Here is a 12,106-nt window from a genome sequence, read left to right as displayed (position 1 = left end):
GACTTAAAATATAATTAGCCAAATTTTGAAATCCTAAATTCTCTCCTTCAAACTTGGTATAGGTAATAAAATCCACGAATAACGTTAGGCATTACTCAAAAATATTATTTGAAACCTTAAGATTTTACAATTACTTAATTATTATAACTCGTATTATTCTATAGAATAAATATTTTATATTCTTATAAAGGGATTTGCGTGTAACTATTTATAATTTATAATGATCTGTCCAATAAATGTTGAAGAATAATAGAAACCGCGTGATACGTACGTGTTTTATATATTTTAATCATTCACTAATCAACATTTTTTATTCATATTCTTTATTGGTATGATTACTAATTAAAATTATCACGGATCACCGCACAATATTTATGAACGAATATTCATCATACATACCTATGTACCAAACGATCTATATGTGAAAGCCATATAGATAGATTTTTGTATACGTTTTTAAATTTTACACTCGTGCGTAGGTCATAGCTCATATATAGGTACCTATAAGACATAAAAGTGGTACTTATGAAAATAAATTTACATTTTTTAGAGTGACAAGAGTGAACATATTATTATTTATTTCAATGATGAATTGTAACCATAAATACACGTGTCCTTGAAATTGAAGATTTTCTCACCATTTTAAACCATGTTGACTTTTTTAAAAGTCAATGTTACCTATAAGAAATTACGTTTGGAAAAAACCCGACGTCCTCGAAAATATATCGTAATATTCATTGTGCTTGTGCATCAATAACTACTTAAATTTAAGCAATTAATGCTGCAGTTATAAAATACAATCAAAATATACCTACCTGCTCATATTATAATAAACGTGTTGTTTTAAACGACACATATGAATTAAATTTACCTAATATATTATATTTCGATTAAAAAAAGCTAAAATCCTTCAAGTGGTCATGCTGGTTTTTAAGACTACATTCACCGAGAATATAATATGTGTAATATATGTATATTATATTAAACGTAGTAATAGTCATCGAAATGAGACACAACACGCGCTATGATTACTGTAGGCGCCTGTATCGTTTGTTTTTTTTAATTTCTCAAATATGTATGCAGTATGTAATGCATAGACAAAATAAAATATGTACAAGTTTGTTTTTAAAATTCGCACAAATACCAATCAATACTAGATTATATTTATTTTTTAATACTTAAATACTAAACCAAATTACAAAAATATGTTGATATATTATATTATTATATGATGTAGGTAATATATTAATATTAATATAATCAAGTACACTGTAAAAAACGCTAATAAATTTCAATTTCTATTGCCTCATAAATTTAATTTTCAAATTTGATTTTCAAGTAAAAATGTTTTCAACATACAATTATACAACTATAATAGCTATACGTGTCAATTTACAAACCTAATGCTGTATCCTATAGGGGTTTTATTTTCAAAGACACTAAACTTACAGTTTTGTTCATATTTTATACGACATGCAGTAGGTAAATTATAATACATTTTTTTTACTGCAAGCTTGTTGAATGGTATTCATATTCATCATACATCTAATTTTTTAGTATTTATAATTATTGTCGACACTTTTAGAACAGTCGAACCTAAATAAATATCTTATATTTTGTCAATAACTTCAATTTATATAATATTGAATAAGTAACCAATAAAATTGCATACTGCGTTTTATACATGCAACAACAAAATTATAAATATATTATATTAAATTATAATTTTTCTAAGAGGGCCTATATGTATAGGAATAATATTGCTATGTCCAATGTTTGATTTTAATAAGCCTGCAGATGATGAATATCTTCTAGGTACCTATGAAAACTAAGATACCATATTATTATAATAATAAAATTATTAGTTATAGTATATTAACAGTTTTTTAGGCATAAATCCATAATATATAAATGATCAATCGATCCAAAAAAACTGATAACTGTTGTAACTTATTCGTCGTCATATAAAGTTAATATTTGATATTATGTAAATACTAGCTAATTAATAATTTTATTTGTGAATTTATTTTAAAATATATCATTGGTATTTTTTTATAGTATACCTATCTATTAAAATATTATAGATATTAAATTAATTTTAATGACACCTCGCAATGATGAAGTTTCTTTATCTACAAGCTAAACACAATATTATATAAAATGAATAACCACAATATTAAATTAGTACGAGTTTTATAACTTATAGTCATCTTTACCTTTTATCACTGTCACGCGTTGAATGATGAAGATAATCAAAAATTGATACACTGTTCCGAACCATTGTGTTAATTCGAGAAACTACACGCAAAACGAAATAGTCCATTCCAATGACACTTATTATCAAGCATGTGGTTGTACATATAACAACTGCAATCAACAGCTAAGTTGCATCAAATGTGATGAAGATCATCTTACTAGAAAGTAAAAAGTAAAAAGTATAGCGAAGATCGTAGCCTCCCGGCTAGATGCATGCATTATGCATTTATGCTCCGATAAGCATATAGTATCAATAGTATCACATAAAGGTTATGTACAAATATATATATTATGTCATTGTGTAAAATATATATTATATTGCACTTTTCAACATTTTACTCAAAATTGTCAGAACTAAGGTTTATATTTTGTAACATTTCTTATAAACACTATCTAGTGGATCTAGGACAATTAGATGCCGTCAACTTTACCACAGAGTATTGATCTCGTAAAATTGGACAATTAAATACACGCAGAAATTTAGACTTGAGGAAAATGAATCTTTTGTACAATTGAACTTAAAATAATGAAATTCATTTTTTGGGCGATGCCACTTAAATACTTACTATCAATATAATATGACGTTACAATGCGTATACCTAATTTTAAACAATAGGTACATTTAAATTAAGCTATTAAACTAAAATATAACATAATTGTATATATTATTATTTATTATATGCCTAGATAAGATTATAAGATCAATAGGTACAAACACCTTATTATTATTATTATTTCATATTAAATTATATAGATTATATAGGTATAATATTTGAAATTTATCACTATGGTGAACTTGGTGGGGTCAAATTGTCTGTGTTTTAAATTAGCTTGCATAAAAAATTCGTGTGTTAAATAGTCCACGCGCCCAATTATCCATGCTAAATTGTCCAGTGCTAAATTTTCCGCGACTTCGTGTCCGGACATCTTATCTAGTATCTACCATGAAATATTTGTAAGTTAGATATAACTATATAAGTAACGGGCTAGAAATCTTTTATAAAATAAAATCATATTCATTTATATATCAAATAAACTCCTGCGGAATGTATCTAAAGAACTACGTGTTCTTGTATGTGCATAGTGTTATTAATGAGTTCAGTCAAACTCATTTTACTTAAAAGTGGACAAAAATAAATAAAAACTTGGTTTGTTGGTTGTACCTAATGTTATCCATACATATCTAACTACACGTAGTAGTATTTTCTATGTAACCACAAGTGATTGTAGAAAATATTACAACTGCAGTCACTACTCAAACCAGCGATAACTTTTACGTTGGAAACTAGGTCCCATCAGCCGCCGATCTTTTAAAGAAATCAAAACTATAGGTATAAATTGTGAACTCGACCCGGATCATGTATAAGTACTTATAGTTGATATAAAATTGTATGTCCGCAGTCCGTATCACGTCCATTATGTCGTAATTTATTCTTTATTCTGGTGTAGGTACTTACTACTTACCTATAGTAAACAGACTGTGTGACAAACTGACAAACCGGTCAACGTTCTTCTCCTATTTTCGATCTAAATTTTTAACACAAATAAAATAAATGGTTTTAAAAAAAAAAATAGATATATTTGAATACTTACACAACTGTAAAATCATAATACCCTATAATATTCTTAATTTAATTAAACATTAATGATTTTTACTTCTAAAATATCATATTTTATAATAAATTTAAACATTTAAATTTTTTAAATTATATTAACTATTTGTATTGTATAGCTGTATTACATTATTTATTTATTTATTAAAATACGGAATAACTCAAAATGATAACATGCGTAGTGTCAAATTATAACTTAAATTCTCAATAAGAAGTAAACCTAATGTATAAAAAAATTTAAATAATATTTCTAATTAATACTGGTAAGTATATACTCTATGCAGAGTATCTATTATTATTATTATTATTACTTTTCCGATCAGAATTGTAAACCTAAACATTGTTTTTAAAGCGTTTTAAGCTTTATTGAATGTAATACCAGGTTCTTTACAAGTTTTTAAATCTATATAAAAAAAAAAAAAAAAATACTACTGAAAGTCGAGAAATTCAATAACAATTTTACAAACAGAATTATTTTTTTTAAATATTGAAGTTCAAATCGGACGAAATTGCATATTTTAACGATATTAATTATTTTGTTATAGTTAATTCAAAAACATTATTCGTGAGGATTTCAAACCTTTACACATATTACGAATTTTACCATACGCAATAATATTTTCAAAATAATATGTAGATTAATTTTTAAATAATAACTATTTATATTTTTATCATTTATAGGTACCATAAATATATTCAGATATCATTATGATTGTTTTACTACACAATATTATTCACATTGTTTTACGGTAAGGTAGTACCTATAATTAATTAAAACGTTAATAACAAATAACAATAATATTAAAATATACCTATACGGTATATAAATATTAAATACATATTATTATAATAATTAAATTAATAAGGTAGGTACTAAAAATATAATAAATACAATGTTTTCAGAAAAATGTAATTAACCTACCTACTGTAATATCAATAGCAAAATGAATAATTTTTATCTTTAATAGCAATATAAACATAATATTATCATGAAATGTGCTTATAACTTAGTAGTTAGTATTGTATGGCTGACATACCATCACTGTTCAGAATCGAATTCAAATTGAACACATCCATTACAATTACAGACTATTATAATGGCCAATATTCCACTATAGACCCATCTATAGCACAGCAGTATCCATTTTCCCATCTATTTTTAACTTGAAAAAATTACAAGATAAACGAAAAATAAATTAAATTAATAAATGCATTTTTATTCTTTATAATATACAGGCCAGTTCAATGGCATATTTAGGATTTCTTTGAGGAGGTTATAGATAGGTAGAGGAGAGTATCACTGAGTAACTAAAATTGTCGGTGCCAAACGTTCCAGCATTTTAATACCTACGGATTAAATGATAAATAAAAAAAAAACACAACTATAATCATATAAATATAAGGTAAAAATAAGATAAAAGAGGGCCAAGGGGGAGATATAGATATCTCTTTGATCTCTCCTTGTAAATACGCCACTAGACCAGTTACTGTTTCCCAAACTGTATAAAATCAAACAAATCTGGTTGAAATTTACATAACATACTAAATTATAATTTAAAATTTAAAAGTTAGGCCTATATGAATTTATAATATATATTATAAACTATTACTTTGACAGGTACAATCGCACTACTCGCCTTATTGTATTTAGGCCGAAGAATGGTAGGCCCGCGCCTTACAATGAAAATCCGCCGATCGTGCCGTTCGCGGTTCGCCCTGACATTGTTATTCATACAAATCATTAATCAATAATATTTAAAATTACTAAGTGTTACAATCTAATATTCTAGTAGCAACAATGTAAAAAAACGGGAAAGTCGTTCTGCTATATAGTAACTTCGAGTGTACCTCATCATTCATCATTGAATAAGTCGTTGTAATGATATTATAAAATTCAACGATACATCATTACACACGACAAACAATTCTGAAATGAAATGGCGTCTGACATCTCTTACTCAATTTTAATAATTTTTTAAAATGCAGTGAATATTTTTTTTCTTCAAGAACTTTTCATATTACATTATATTATAATAATATTACCTATATACCACAATTTATTGTAAATGATTTATAAGTTAATAATAGATACTGAAGTATCGTAAAACTGTGTGAATTGGGTCATATTTTAGTAAAATATACTGAAAAATTTTAAAGTCTCTGCGATTACAATTTAATATTTTCAAATTACAACAAAAGAACTAAAATCGAGGAATAATCGTAAAACAAAATTTAAACATCATCCCTCAAATTCCATCACTGATAAAGGATCTATTACAGTTGGATTTGTGAGTTATTCTGTGAGTTTTGTTTCTGTTAGTAATAGTAACTGGGGTTTTAACTTACCTCATAACAGTGGTTTTAGGAACGCTTAAGCAGAATTTAATTAATCTGCCTTTTATTTCGGAGCTGTCAGTCAAAGATCAACATCCTTCGTGTTTTGACTGCTATATAATTATAGAAAACATAGTTTATCTAGCCTAAACGGAATCCTATGTGTAGTCAATTCACTTTAAGATAAGAATGTATTGATTTAAACACACTCTATGTTATAATAATTAATCGATTATATAATTTATTATGAACTTGTATAAATCATGAGTAGGTAGTTAATAATCTAAGTCTAAGTCTTTAGCTGACAATAATAAAAATAATACAATTAGTACCATAATCATTTCAAAACAAAATATATAATAGATTTGCAATTTTGAACTAAATGGGCTAAGTACTTTTAATAATATAGGAATTAAATTTACTTGATTATTAACACAAATAATTTATTTAATTATGCCGAGGACCTAGGATCAAGCAACAGCCTCTAATTATTTTTTTGTTTTTTAGCCTACCTAGTAAAAAAGTGTAATCAGTGTTTTAATAGTTTTAATTAATTTTAAATAGTCATGCATCTACCTATCTTTATTATCAAACTGCATTTGTGCTTGTATAAAATATAAAATAAATATATTTTTACATAGTACCAATATTAGTAGCCCTGTAGTCAGTAGTCACCATAATATACAGAAAATGATCAACTATATTTTATTTCGAAATAAAAATTTAGTCATTATAATATATATTAGATTCTGAACGAAGTGATAAATGTATTGATTTTACAATGATGTATGTTTTTTTTTTTTTTTTTTTGTTTTTTTTTTTTTGTGTCTGTGTACAGCATAACTAGTCGAAATAATGCTCCAATTTCAAACTATGGGGGTGGTTTCCGATGTAAAGTGAATATCCTTGGTGCATTATACAGGTAAAAAGTTAACATTTTCCAACAGTTTTCAAAAAAATCGAGAAAACAAAAAAAAATGACGGAAAAACGGCAATTTTTACGCAAAACTAGTTTTCGACCAAATCGATTTTTTTTTATGGTTGTAATCAAAACTAATCACTGAAAATACTTGAAATTTTCACCAATGTTAATGTCAGTGGTATCCGTATATAGTTAATTTTCAAAAAATTTTGACTTTTTTGAGTTATTTATAGACCACTGAAATTTTCGATTTTTTTGAAAATTTTTTTTTAAAGTGTCGATAAAAAATTTTGGATGACCAAAAGTTTTGAAAATTTAATACAAGGTTCCTATGAGTTGTTTTTAATGTAGCTAAAAAAAATTAAAAATCATTAGTCACATTTTTTTTATAGCGTTTTTAGTTCAAATTTTTACGAAATCTGTCGAAAACGCGAAAATTTGCAAGTAATTTTGAAGTTGAAAAATCATAAAATTTTTTTCTTTTTATAACTAAGTTTTGAAAATTTGGTACAAGTTCTCCATACATTTTTCTTCAACTAAATATCTGTAAAAAAACTCTACCGGATTCAGGCAAAAAATTTTTATGACTGTTTGAAATTTAAATTTTTACAAAAACCGCGTTAAATAACAGTTTAGCCTCAAACGATTTTTGATATTTGTTATTATTCAAAAAGTATAAGTCGTAGATACTTGAAAATTTTTACCAGTTATTAAGATTCGCGTTTTCTTTACGTGATTTAAATTTCAAAATATTTTGACTTTTTTTGAGCTATTTATATACAACTGAAATTTTCAATTTTTCTGAAAAAATAATTTTGAAGTTTCGATAAAATTTTTTTGGCCCTATCAAATACTTGAAAATTTTATACAAAGTTCCTCATATGTTATTCTTATAGTGATTAAAAAATTATAAGAATACATAGGCACAATTTTTTTTATTAGCATTTGAAGTTCAAATTTTGACGAAAATTCGTCAAAATTATGAATATTTGCGAAATATTTGAAGTTGAAAAATCATAAAATTTTTTGTGTTATAACTAAGGATTAAAAATACAACACTAAGTTTTCCATAAGTTTACCTTCAAGTATCTATAGAGAAAACTCGAAGCATCATTATAGGAAAAATTTTAAGTGCGTTTGAATTTTAAATTTTAACGAAATAGCGTAATGATAACGATTTATCCTCAAACGATTTTAAATATTTGTTATTTTCAAAAAGTATAAGTCGTAGATACTTGAAAATTTTACCAGTTTTAAGATTCGCGTTTTCTTTACGTGATTTAATTTTCAAAATATTTTTTAATATAAGCTGGTTTTTTAAACCACCTTTTTCACCAACCACTAGAAATTATATCCTAGGCTGACAAATCATCTTCGTTCAGAATCGTTTTTCGTATACAATGATAACTATCATTGGATTCAAATTTAACACTCCTATAATATATAATAATGATCCATACAGCACCTAATGTACAGCAGAGCGGTACTCACTTGCCGACTTTTATTTTTATTGTTATTACAGATTGTAAATTTTGAATCATAAGAATCATAATATTGATTTTTAAACATAGATAATGTACCTATATTATGTTTAAAATATAAAACATTACCGTTAATTTCGTAAATGCTAAGAATACAGCACAACACATGTTAATAATATATTATATTAATATACAACTCACTGAAAGAAAAATATAAATATGAGCATTATTTAATAATTTCGTATTATAATATTAATATTATTATTCCCTTGCGGTTTTAATTTTACTGGACTGGCTGCAGTACCCTATTGCAGATATTAAGATACAATGATACATAAAAATATTTATTTTGTAAATAAATTTTCGAAATCATGAAAATTTACATAGCCTAAAAACAACTAAAACGGATGTCTTTAACATTATTATAAACAATGTGAAATAAAAATTAATTACTTATAAAAATAAACATCATTGTAAAATACAAAAATAATTTCCTCGTGATGCTCAAATTTTAAAAAAAGGCTTTGTTTGGTTCAGATCAATTGGTCTAAACCAAGTAAGACATTTTTAGAAAAAAAATTAATACTGCAGCTGGCCGATATTTTTCTACAAGACTGATGGTTTTTTTTTTTTGTTTATTAAATAAATAATTTTTTTCTGTTTTAATTAATCAGGTTCAACTGTTAGGTTATCTAAGTATTGGTACGCACATCATGCTAAATTAGTTTTATTTACTACATACTACCTAGCTATAAACTTATAATTATTATTTAAACAGCATAGTATTATGTTTAACATAGGTATCTACAGACTATGTTTATAGTATGGGTACGTCATTCAAGCCCACAATTAAAAATTAAAATATATTATGACCTATGAAGTTAAAAACTATAACTTAAAAAAAAACCCGATGATAAAAAGACTAGTCGATTAAGAATTTTGTTAAATATACTACGGACCAAAGTCTTTTATTCAAATAGCAGTATAAGTACTTTCTATTTAATCCATATGTTTAATTTGATGCCTCAGTGGCTTGATTGACTGACGATTAACGTGTTTCCTTATTATATCCGTCAACTAGACTACTATAATTGTGATTTATGAATGCATTTCTGTTTTGAATTCCGTATTGACCATTGTCCAATGGACATAAAATAAGAAAAATAGCATATACAATGTACATAATATAATATGATATAATGTAGACAGAAAAATAAATATTCAATTTGTTTCTTCAAAATATTATTTTGGTATAATATTTTTCAAATAATTATTGTAACACATAATGATCACCACGAACCATTTGATTAAATAATAATAATGAATCAAATTTGCGTGATTATCTAATAATTTAATTCAAATTTTAAAAAGTAGACAATTGGTTACCGCTTTGCCGTACAATAAACGTCAAGTGTGTCACTTTAAATAGACGTGTAAATATATGACGTATTAAGTTTTAATTCAATGATTTGTACGTGAAAAACGATTCTGAGCGGAGACGGTCATTAACCTATATGGCTATTTGAGTATATTTCGCGATATAACTATTTATATTTTATTTATTCATTTATTTTACTTATACCTAGTGTTACGTAGGTATAGCAATGTTGTCCGAAAATATTGCGTTCTTTATAATTTATATTATTAATATTTAAGCATTATTTATTATAATCATATATATTAACGTAATGTAACCTTATCACACCAACTTACATAATATAATTAAAAATTTAATAAGATATTTCTGTGAATACCATAAAGCGGCAAAAATTGATTTCTTGTATAAATATAGTTGGTATCTTAAAATACATCAAAAATGCTATACTAAAATTCATAGTAATAATGTAATAAAACTTTTAAGTTCCCACGGATAAAATGTTCTCAAATTATAAAAAAATAATAAACATCGTTATTTATCGTTTAAATAAATTTCGTCCAAATTTGAACTTAAATGTCTATAAAAAATAACTGTCTTCATACATTTATTAGATTTTATGATTTGAAAATTTTAGATTTAGATATAAAAAAAAATATTCGTATGAATTTCTGACAATAGTATTATTGTATAGTTTATAAATTTACTTCTTAAATCTTAACTACCTATACATAGGTACATTATATACAGTACTGATATTAATTGTTTTTCCGTTATTATAATAATAAGGTGTATAATAGATATTTTATTACGAGGTTGTAAACGAACAACGAACGAAATAATAATAAGTTAGGCTAGTAGTGATAATACTATTTTATAAGCAGAGTTAAAAATTAAATATTATAAACAATCTTTATTGAAATAATAAAATACATGTTATACATTCCTAAATAATTAAGATATTAAGTTATTAAATGATAAATATTTGGAAAAAAGTGCAAAAAATTTGTTTAACCAATGCATCCCTGGTGGGGATCGAACCCACGACCTTTGGATTAGAAGTCCAACGCGCTATCCTCTGCGCTACAGGGACTGTTACGAATTTTAGTGAAAAATCATGTTCTTGGTGTGTAACATTAGTTATAAAATATGAATAAAAACATTAAAAATTTTAAAGTTCAAATAAAAAACTTGTTCAAGTTAATCGATATTTTTTAATGACATGATAATATCACTACTTTATCAATGACAGTTACATCCAGTGGCGTAGCCAAGGGGAGGGGCTATAGCCCGCCACCATTGGCGGTATTTTTTAAATTATTATAAAATATTTAAATTTAAATATGGAAATTTTCTTACAAACTTTAATTTTTTATTAATATATTTCTTGTTATTAGTTGTATAGTAGAATTTTTGAGTTAAAAAAATATTATTAAACGTGTTTATTAATTTTTTTGTTGTTTAACTCTCTCCATAAAAAAATTCTAGCTACGCCTCTGTTAACACTTATCAAAAATAATTTCATTCGTTCAAATAATTCTTTGCCTTCCTAATGACCACTCACCGTCAAATCTATTACTAAACTCAAACTATCAGCTTCTTCTGCTAACACTGTCATTTAGTTTCATAACATTTCCATTTTGTTCCTTCTTCAATTATGGGTGTTATAGCATCATGGAAAATAGTATCATCACTTCCATTATTTAATCTCGCTTTCTCCTTTCATATGCGACATGCCACAAAATTTCTTTTCATATTTCTTTTGCTTAACCAATTATAAATCTAAATTCCAATAAACCAATCAATCAAATAATGAAATTAATGAATGAGAACCCCTCTTATTTAAGTGTTAAGTCCAATTATAAATAAACTATTAAGATCTTAGATCACACTTATTAGCGTTTATACTTTATTCCAATAAGTAATACCTACCTATTGTTATTTTGTTTGTTATATATATATATGGGGAGCCCGGGAATTGGGCCACATTTTAACTATCTGTTTTGTATAAAATATTTGTTAACATTTTTCTACCTGGAGATTGGGCCACAAATTAAATCTATATTTTTCTAAAGTGTACCCGGAGATTGGGCCATAAAAGTATAGAAAACAATTAATATACTAT

The 12,106-nt window shown here is 25.5% G+C and overlaps 1 non-coding gene across 1 annotated transcript; it reads right to left on the bottom strand.

Moving 5' to 3' along the window:
- Positions 1–11,001: 11,001 nt before the first annotated feature.
- Trnar-ucu (transfer RNA arginine (anticodon UCU)) lies at positions 11,002–11,074 on the bottom strand. Its single transcript has one exon. It is a non-coding gene; the product is annotated as a tRNA-Arg (tRNA).
- Positions 11,075–12,106: the final 1,032 nt, after the last annotated feature.

Source organism: Aphis gossypii, chromosome 2 (genome assembly GCF_020184175.1).
Source record: "Aphis gossypii isolate Hap1 chromosome 2, ASM2018417v2, whole genome shotgun sequence".
Taxonomy (NCBI): domain Eukaryota; kingdom Metazoa; phylum Arthropoda; class Insecta; order Hemiptera; family Aphididae; genus Aphis; species Aphis gossypii.
The sequence above is the reverse complement of the archived record's forward strand: the minus strand, read 5'-3'. Positions and strand labels throughout refer to the sequence as shown.